Genomic DNA, 10,304 nt, shown 5'->3' on the forward strand with positions numbered 1-10,304 from the left:
CATATCAGCTGTCCCTTCTCACTTCCACTCAGCCTTGCTCCTACTCCAGGTGAATCTACTCTCTGTCCCTAGAATTTTTTTTAATAAATTTATTTATTTTATTTTATTTATTTTTAGCTGTGTTGGGTCTTCGTTGCTGCACGCGGGTTTTCTCTAGTTGCGGCGAGTGGGGGCTACTCTTTGTTGAGGTGCACGGGCCTCTCATTGCGGTGGCTTCTCTTGTTGCAGAGCTCTAGGCACATGGGCTTCAGTAGTTGTGGCACATGGGTTCAGTAGTTGTGGTGCATGGGCTCAGTAGTTGTGGCACGCGGGCTTAGTTGCTCCGCGGCATGTGGGATCTTCCTGGACCAGGGCTCGAACCCATGTCCCCTGCATTGGCAGGCGGATTCTTAATCACTGCACTACCAGGGAAGCCCTGTCCCTAGAATTTACCTCTTCTGGATAGTTCACATAAATGGAATCGTATAATATGTGATCTTTGGTCACTGGCTTCTCTCACTTAGCCTAGTGCTTTCAAGGTTCATCCTGTTGTAGCATGTATCAGTACTTGCCTTCTTATCTATTCATCAGTTGATGGGTATTTGGGTTGTTTACACTTTTTGGTTTTTATGAATAATGCTGCTATTAAAATTCGTTTACCAGCTTTTGTGTGAACATATGTTTTCAGTTCTCTTGGGTGAATACCCAAGAGTGGAGTTGCTGAGTCACATGATAACTCTATGTTTCACCTAGTGAAGCACCACCATCCCGTTTTCCACAGCAGACGTACCATTTTACATTCCCACCAGCAACAGCAGCAGAGTCTCATTTCTCCGCATCCTCACCAACCCTTGCTAATTTTTGGTTTTTTATTATAGCCTTCTTAGTGGCTATGAAGTGGTATCTCATTGTGCTTTTGATTGGCATTTTCCTGTTGACTAATAATCTCAAGCATCTTCTCATGTGCTTCTTGGCCATTTGTGCATTTTCTTTGGAGAACTGTCTATACAAATCCTTTGCACATTTTAAAGTTGGGTGTTTGATTTTACTTGTTGAATTGTAAGTGTTCTTTATATTCTAGATACTAGAGCCTCAACTGATACATGATTTGCAAATATTTTCTCCCATGTTTTCAGTTACCTTTTAACTTCCTTGATCGTGTCTTTTGAACCTGGATGAAGTCCAATATCTATTTTTGCTTCAGTTGTTTGTACTTTTGGTGTCATACCTAAGAAACTATTGCTAATTCCAGGTCATGCAGATTTATACCTGTTTCCTTCTAAGAGTGATAGTTTTAGCTCTTACATTAAGATCTTTGATCTATTTTGAAGTAATTTAAAATTTTTGATTGTAGCAAAATACACATAGAATGTGCCCTCTTAACCATTTTTAAGCGTACAGTTCAGTACTGTCAAGTATATTCACATTGTTGTGCAATCAATCTCCAGAACTTTGTCCTCTTGCAAAACTGAAACTTTATGCCCATTAAGTAACAACAACAACTCCCCATTTCCCTCTTCCCCCAGCCTCTGGAAACTGCCATTCTATTTTCTGCCTCTATGAATTTGACTCTGCTAGATGCCTGGCATAAATGGAATCATATAATAATTTGTCTTCTTGTGACTGGCTTATTTCACTTAGAATAATGTCTTACATGTTCATCCATGTTGTTGCATATGTCAGAGTTTCCTTCTTTTTTAAAGCTGAATAATTGTGCATTATGTATAGGGACCACGTTTTGTTCATCCATTCATCCATTGATGGACACTTAGGTTGCTTCCACCTTTTGGCTATTGTGTGAAAAGTGCTGCTATGAGCATGGGTGTGCAAATACTTCTTCAAGTCCTTGACTTCAATTCTTTTAAATATATTCTGAGAAGTGGGATTGATGAATCATAAGGCATTTCTATATTTAATTTTTTGAGGAACCGCCATACTCTTTTCTACAGTGGCCACACCATTTTATATTCCCACCAGTTATGCAAAAAAAAGGATTCCAATTTCTCCACAGCCTTACCAACATTTGTTATTTTATTTATAATAGCTGTCTTAATGAGCGTGAGGTGATATCTCATTGTGATTTTGATTTGCATTTACCCGATGATTAGTGATGTTGAGCATCTTTCATATGCTTCCTGGCCATTTGGGGGGTTTTTGGTTTTGTTTTTGTTTTTTTTTGGCTGTGTTGTCTTCGTTGCGGGGTGCGAGCTTCTCTTGTGGAGCACGGGCTCTAGAGCACGTGGGCTTCAGTAGATGCGGCGCGTGGGCTCAGTAGTTGTGGCTTGTGGGTTTTAGAGCACAGGCTCAGTAGTTGTGGCGCATGGGGTTAGTTGCTCCGCGGCATGTGGGATCTTCCCGGACTAGGGCTCGAACCCGTGTCCCCTGCATCGGCAGGCGGATTCTTAACCACTGTGCCACCAAGGAAGCCCCTTCTTGACCATTTGTATTCCATCTTTGGAGAAATTGTCCATTCAAGTCTTTTGTCCATTTTTTATTTAGGTTGTTTTGTTGCTATTGAGTTGTAGACGTTCTTTATATATTCTGGATATCAACTCATCACTGATAAGCCGAGTAATATACTGTGGTGATATTTTCTTTCTTGTACAACTTTGTTTTTCCTGAAATTAACACTTACTTCTTGTTTGTTGGCTTGCTCAGGTTTCTATGTACCCAAATCCTTCCTCTTTCACTCTCCAATAGAACTGTATAGCCCCTCTCCATTCTTTCCCACCCTTCAAATGCACCAGGTAACCTGTCAATCCTCCTCTTCTTCTTCCTCCTCCACCTTCTTTCTTACTTTCTTCCTTCTTTCCTTCCTTCCTCCCTTCCCACTCCCTCCCTCCCTCCCTCTCCCCTCCCCTCCTTCTTTCTTTCTTTCTTTTCTTTTCCTTTCTTTCTTTCTTTCTTTCTTCCTTCTCTCTCTCTCTCTTTGAGTCCACATAGGTTTTAGATATTTTCTTTTCTTACTGTAAGTTGGTTTTCATTCTTTGACTTGGGTACTCAGTGAGGCCTTTCAGTTTAGATCCTCAGGCCCTTCAGTACTGGGAAATTTACTAGATTAAAATTTTTTCCTTCTCTCCATTTTCTCCATTCTCTATAGCATTCTGGCTAGTAAGATATTAGACTTCCCTGGTGGCACAGTGCTTAAGACTCCGTACTCCCAATGCAGGGGGCCCAGGTTTGATCCCTGGCCAGGGAACCAGATCCCACATACATGCTGCAACTAAGAGTTCGCATGCTACCACTAAGACCCAGTGTAACCAAAACAAACAAACAAAAAGATATTAGACTTCCTGCGTTGGTCTACTAATATTTCAATATTTTCTCTACTTTTTTTCCCTATACTTTCTGGGATATTTCTAGACTTACTCTCCCAGACGTTTTATTGAACTTTTAAGTTAAGATGGCCATACTTAAAATTTCTGAGTTCTTTCTTGGTCTTTGTTATCTATTGATCCTTTTTCATATTGTTCTGTTCTCATTCCTTGCATCCCCTTTACCTCTCTGAAGATACTAATAATAGTTTTTGTTTTCCTCTTCTTCTAATGGAAGATGCTTAATTACCTTTCCAATTTCTTCTCTGATAAAAGACCATTCATATTTTCTACTTTTTCTTGGGTCATTTTTGTCATTTAAATTCTACGTGGAAATTATACATTTCATCTAGATCATCCAATTTGATGCCACATAGTTCATAATTCCATGAAGAAAACTTCTTAAAAACTCTCTTTTATACCCATGGTTACATCTTTCTTATTCTTTTCCATTTTTACTTTCTTTTTTTCCTTGATCAGTTTTCAATGTAATTAATTTCAATTATTACTGTATATTCATTTTCTCTTCATAATTTTTCCCTTTTTTCTAATTTAGTAAGATAAATACTTAACTCCTTACATACTTAATCAAGAGACTTCTTTTTTTTAAGTTATAGTTTGGCAAAAAAAGTTTAAGAGTGTATAGCATTGTCTGGTTTCTTGTTTGTTTGTTATTAATTTTATTTATTTATTTTATTTTTGGCTGTGTTGGGTCTTTGTTTCTGTGCGAGGGCTTTCTCTAGTTGAGGCAAACGGTGTCCACTCTTCATTGCAGTGTGCGGGCCTCTCACTATTGCGGCCTCTCTTGTTGCAGAGCACAGGCTCCAGATGCGCAGGCTCAGTAGTTGTGGCGCACGGGCCTAGTTGCTCCGTGGCATGTGTGATCTTCCCAGACCAGGGCTCGAACCCATGTCCCCTGCATTGGCAGGCAGATTCTCAACCACTGCACCACCAGGGAAGCCCGAGGGGCTTCTTATAGAGTTGGGGATTGGCATTAGGTTGCTATATTAGTATAGTAACATGAAAAAAAATTAGACAATAAGCTGAGAAAATTCATTGCCTAATTGACCAAATGCAAATGTTCATTAGTCCCTTCATATTCTTTCCTATTTAACTGTATGTGTGCTGAAAGGAGTAAGAGATGGATTGAATAGAAGCTAGTGGGTAGTTTGGCAGCTGTGGGAAGAAATGCCCATGGATGCTTATTCCAGAGATGAGAGAAGAGAAAAGAGAAAACTTTGACATCTGCATTAGGTTGTGGCCCTTTCAGAACTTCTGATAGATGAAAACCTACTAAGAGGGCAATCTGGGAGTCTGAAACAAGTAATGACAACTTAAAATTGAATATGGAGGGGAAAAGGAGCATTTCACTTACATACACAGTCAGTGTTATTACCATTCCTTGATAATTTAAGAATAGTACTGGGAATTATTTTATTAGAAAATGTCCAGATATTTTCCTGAAAGTGTTTTCAAGCTTAGGAAGAGACCACTGAAATTATTTTAGCCTCTGAACCCTATCCTCTGAGTTTTTAAAATTTTATTTTATTGAAGTATAGTTGATTTACAATGTTTTGTTAATTTCTGCTGTACAGCAAAATGATTCACACACATATATATATATAGCTTTTCATATTCTTTTCCATTATGGTTTATCACAGGATATTGAATACAGTTCCCTGTGCTATAGAGTAGGACTTTGCTGTTTATCCATTCTCTATATAATAGTTTGAATCTGCTAACCCCAAACTCCCAATCCATCCCTCCTGACCCCCCTCCCCCTTAGCAACCACACATCTGTTCTTTATATCTGTAAGTCTGTTTCTGTTTCATAGATAAGTTCATTTGTGTCATATTTTAGATTCCACATATAAGTGATACATATGGTATTTGTCTTTCTCTGACTTACTTCACTTAATATGATAATCTCTAAGTCCAACCATGTTGCTGCAAATGGCATTATTTCATTCTTTTTATGGCTGAGTAATATTCCATTGTGCATATATATATGTATATATGTATCTCACATCACATCTTCTTTATCCATTCGTCGATCCCTATCTGTTTTTTATTATTCATAGTGCATAGTATCCTTATGATCTTAATGGAGGTCTTTTTGTTTTGTTTTCTTTTGTTCTTACAGAGGGGGGATATGATTTTAAATGAAAAGTTCTAATGTTTTCTCAAATATCAGTCTTGTTTTGTTCCTCAGAAACTTGGAGAAAATGGAGCTTTCAGATAAGAATCTAATTTTCCCTCAACATCTGATCAGAAAAAATTTCAAACATACAGAAAATTGGAAAGAATTGAACAATGAACACCATATACCCACAAATTAGGTTACAGTCAGAATTTAATTTTTACTGGCTTGAATTCATATTTGCCTAAGCCACTGAGTGATGTTGAACGAAGTGATAGCTCTACCATAATTACATAGAAAGTATTCTGTGCCTCCTGGTAAAGCCAGTGTTTCATAAGAGCTCTGTACTGTGGCCAATTTCATGAATGCTTTAAACAAGCCAACACAGGTCAGCTGTTAGCTGGGTGGAGGAGCTTCCAGAGAGTTCTCCCCAGCTTAAAGAAACAAAACTTCAAACTCAAAAAGTCATCTGGCTTGCTGCCTAAGACATCTACAGATTTTGGCTCTTACGAGGAGGTGTTGTCCATGGGCATAACCTAGGACTTTCTGGTTGCACAACAAGGGAACAACAGCCATTGCTTTGGGCTAGAAGGTGACACAAATAGCAATGAAGAGGAGGGGTAACAGGGATAAAAATCCCAAAATTGATTTTCCTAGAAATTTTACCCTAAGATTAGTGGTAACTGTCCCTGCCGATGGCACACTGCTCTCCCCAACGTACTATTTTTTACAAATTCACACAACCTTCTCCAGGGTTTCCAGAGCCACAAAAGCTTTTAAAGAAAAAAGAGAACACAATTCTTTGAAATTGAAGGAAAACAGTGCCAATCATCTCTCTCAGTAGGTTCCAACTACTGTATGTGATATCACAAGCTATATATTTCAATCATAGTAATTGCTGCATTTTGGCAAATCATCATGTATCTTTGGCTTCTTTCTTTCTCTGGAAGTTCTTCAGTTAAGAACAGCTGCCAAAGCAAAAAGATGGGTGCTCATCAGTGAGCTGCTTTTCACAGAAGAAAAATAGCATTGTGGCTGAGGAAAACCTATGTCAGTACATCTACCGTTCTTATCCTGTAAGAAGTAAAGTATATTTCTCATTGCTGAAGCTCCTGGGGACAGCCCTGAATGCACAGCTTTGAACACAAGTGGAATACTTGGGTGAATATTAAAATAATACTTTTAGAATGGGGCTAGAATTTTTAAATAATAAAAGTCCCTCCCTCTTTTGCCTTTCTGAGTGCATGACCTTAACTCTAGATCAAGGATCAGCAAATATTTTCTGTAGGAGCCAAATAGGAAATATTTTTAAAAATTTTATTATATTGAAATATAGCTGATTTACAATGTTGCGTTACTTTCTGCTGTTCAGGAAAGTGATTCAGTTATACTTTTTATTCTTTTTCATTATGGTTCATCACAGGATATTGAATATAGTTCCCTGTGCTATACATTAGGACCTTGTTGTTTATCCATTATCTATGTAATAGTTTGCATCTGCTAATCCCAAACCCCCAATCAATCCATCCCCCACACCCCGCTTGGCAACCACAAGTCTGTTCTATATGTCTGTGAGTCTGTTTCTGTTTCATAGATAAGTTCATTTGTGTCGTATTTTAGATTTCACATATAAGTGATATCATATGGTATTTGTCTTTCTCTTTCTGATTTACTTCACTTAAGTAGGATAATCTCTAGGTCCATCCATGTTGCTGCAAATGGCATTATTTCATTCTTTTTTATGGCTGAGTAGTATTCCATTGTAGATATATAGCACATCTTCTTTATCCATTCATCTATCAATGGACATTTAGGTTGTTTCCAAGTCTTGGCTCAAACAGCAAATATTTTAGTCTTTGTGGGCCATACAGTCGATCTTACAAGTATGCAACTCTGCCATGGTAGTGCAAAAGCAGCCAGACAATACATAGAGGAATGAGCATGTTTGATTCCAATTCAACTTTATTTATGGACATCTAAATAAAGGCTACATTAGTTATTCACAAAACACAGACCTCATATTTACTCTGCACAACCAAACTACAGCATGAGCTAAAATTTCATAGGTCCACTACACTGTTTACAATGGACGTTTCCTCAAATATAGTCTAATTCTTAATGGTTAGAAACTTTTGATTCAATTTGTGAAGCCACATCCAACAGGTACCTACTGTATAGCACAGAGAACTATACTCAATATTTTGTAATAACCTATAAGGGAAAAGAACTTGAAAAAGAAATATATATATGTATGACTGAATATATATGTATAACTGAAAGTAACACAATGTTGTAAAGCAACATGGTTCAATTTAAAAATCTGTGAAGGCTCAGGATTAGAGATTCATACTGAGCCTATATTTTCACCATAATTTGAAAAGTGATGTGTAAAGGTTACAAACAAAGGTTTTATTTATTTATTTGCCTTATGCGGGCCTCTCACTGTTGTGGCCTCTCCCGTTGTGGAGCACAAGCTCCGGACGCGCAGGCTCAGCGGCCATGGTTCACGGGCCCAGCCGCTCCACGGCATGTGGGATCTTCCCGGACCGGGGCATGAACCCGTGTCCCCTGCATCAGCAGGCAAACTCTCAACCACTGCGCCACCAGGGAAGCCCACAAGCATAGGTTTTAGAGTCAGTCACATGTGAATTCAAATCCAGCCTCTGCAGCTTTCTTAGCTGTGTGATATCAGGTAAATGGAAGAACACTTCTCCATATTTCTTCACTTGTATAACAGGCAAAGGGGTGGTTTAGAAGATTAAAAGAAATAATGCATATCAAACCCTCAACACGGTGTTCAGTAAGTGCTCAATAGATGTTAACTCATTATCATTATTTGGTGAGTCATTAATAAGTAACCATTTTTATTTGTATCCGTGTGGAAAAATCATCCATGTCATTGGGATTCAATAGTTCATTTCAGTGACTATATACCATTTTGTAATTAGGAAAAGTGCCCTAATGTCATGTCATATTTGTTTAATTGGGAAGCCCTGTGATTAATTTGATATAACAGATCAATTATACAGTGAGCTCCCCGAGGTGTGTATTTAGATGTTTTGACACTCTGACTACCTTTCCAAATCTGTGAGTTAATGATACTTGTTGTCCACGTATACTGTTTAAATTAATATTTATTAAAACATTTTTTAGGGCTTCCCTGGTGGCGCAGTGGTTGAGAGTCCGCCTGCCGATGCAGGGGACACGGGTTCGTGCCCCGATCCCGGAAGATCCCACATGCCGCGGAGCGGCTGGGCCCGCGAGCCATGGCCGCGGAGCCTGTGTGTCCGGAGCCTGTGCTCCGCAACGGGAGAGGCCACAGCAGTGAGAGGCCCGCGTACAGCAAAAAAAAAAAAAAAAAAAAAAAACATTTTTTAAGAGCTCAGGCACCTTATGGAGAGCTCCAAATCTCATTAGATGGTGTTCAAATGCAATTTTAAAGGGATTTGTAAACGTTTTTTCTGTTTTTGGATAATACATGGTACATAGGACAAAATCCAAAAGGTACCAAAGACTATATAGTGAGAAGGAAGTTTTCATTTCCCCACTACATGCTCTAGTTCCACAGTGCTCTCCTAAGAAGATGCAGGATTTCCCTGGTGGTGCAGTGGTTAAGAATCTGCCTGCCAATGCAGGGGACATGGGTTCGAGCGCTGGTCCGGAAAGATCCCACAGGCCGCGGAGCAATTGAGCGCGTGCGCTACAACTACTGAGCCTGCACTCTAGAACCCGCGAGCCACGACTACTGAGCCCGTGTGCTGTAACTACTGAAGCCGGAGCGCCTAGAAACGGTGCTCCGCAATGAGAAGCCACGGCAATGAGAAGCCCAAGAACTGCCACAAAGAGTAGCTCCTGCTCGGGGCAACTAGAGAAAGCCCACGCGCCGGAAGGAAGATCCAATTCAGTCAAAAAAAAAAAAAAAAAAAGAGAGAGAGAGAGAGAGGTACATGTAACACTCACGCTGTTCTGCACTTGCTTTATTACTTGAAACATACGGGACAGTCCCATAAGCTCTGAATATGGAGCTGCCCTTTGATTTTTAAATGGCAGCTTAATATTTCATCAGAGGGATGTGTCCCACATTATTTAACCAGCCCCCAGGGACGGACTTTTAGGTTGTCCAATTGTTTGCTGTTAATAAGGAAACGTGCCATGCTTCCTTGGAACTTTTAACCTTCTTTACACCGTGATTTTGTTCTCCTTTTTCTTCCAGCATGACTGCGAAGTGATTCTGTGGGGCTTTCCCGAGGCCCCTGGCCCCAGACCTCAGCTAGTACTGGTGGGGTTCCCAGACCTTCCCCACTAGCCTCCCGTGCACCTGCCGGCCCACGCCCCGGGATGTGTGCGCACGCGCGCCGCCTGTGTTACCCACCCCATCTGTGTGTGTGTGTGTGCCGGCTGTGTTACCAACCCCTGTGTGTGTGTGTGAGCGCGCGCGAGTGCGCGCGCCGGTTGTGTTAGCAACCCCGTGTGTGTGGGCGCGTGCGCGCGCGTGCCAGCTGTGTTACCAAACGTGTGTGTGTATGTGTGCGCCCACGCCGGCTGTGTTACCAACGCCTCCGTGTGTGTGTGCGCGCGCGCGCCGACTGTGTTGCCAACCCCGTGTGTGTGCGCGTGCGTGCGTGTGCCAGCTGTTACCAACCCCATCTGTGTGTGTGTGTGTGTTGGCTGTGTTAACCAATCCCATCTGTGCGTGTGTGTGTGTGTGTGTGTGACCGTGCCGGCTGTGTTACCAACCCCATCTCCGTGTGTGTGTGTGTGTGTGTGTGTGTGTGTGTGCGCGCGCGCGCGCGCACACGTGTCCCCCGCTGATCGCCGCACTCCCGCGTGGGAGGGGTCGGTGCGGGCGCGAGCCGAGTCCCGGCTGCGTC

The sequence above is a fragment of the Mesoplodon densirostris genome, chromosome 20 (genome assembly GCF_025265405.1).
Source record: "Mesoplodon densirostris isolate mMesDen1 chromosome 20, mMesDen1 primary haplotype, whole genome shotgun sequence".
NCBI lineage: Eukaryota > Metazoa > Chordata > Mammalia > Artiodactyla > Ziphiidae > Mesoplodon > Mesoplodon densirostris.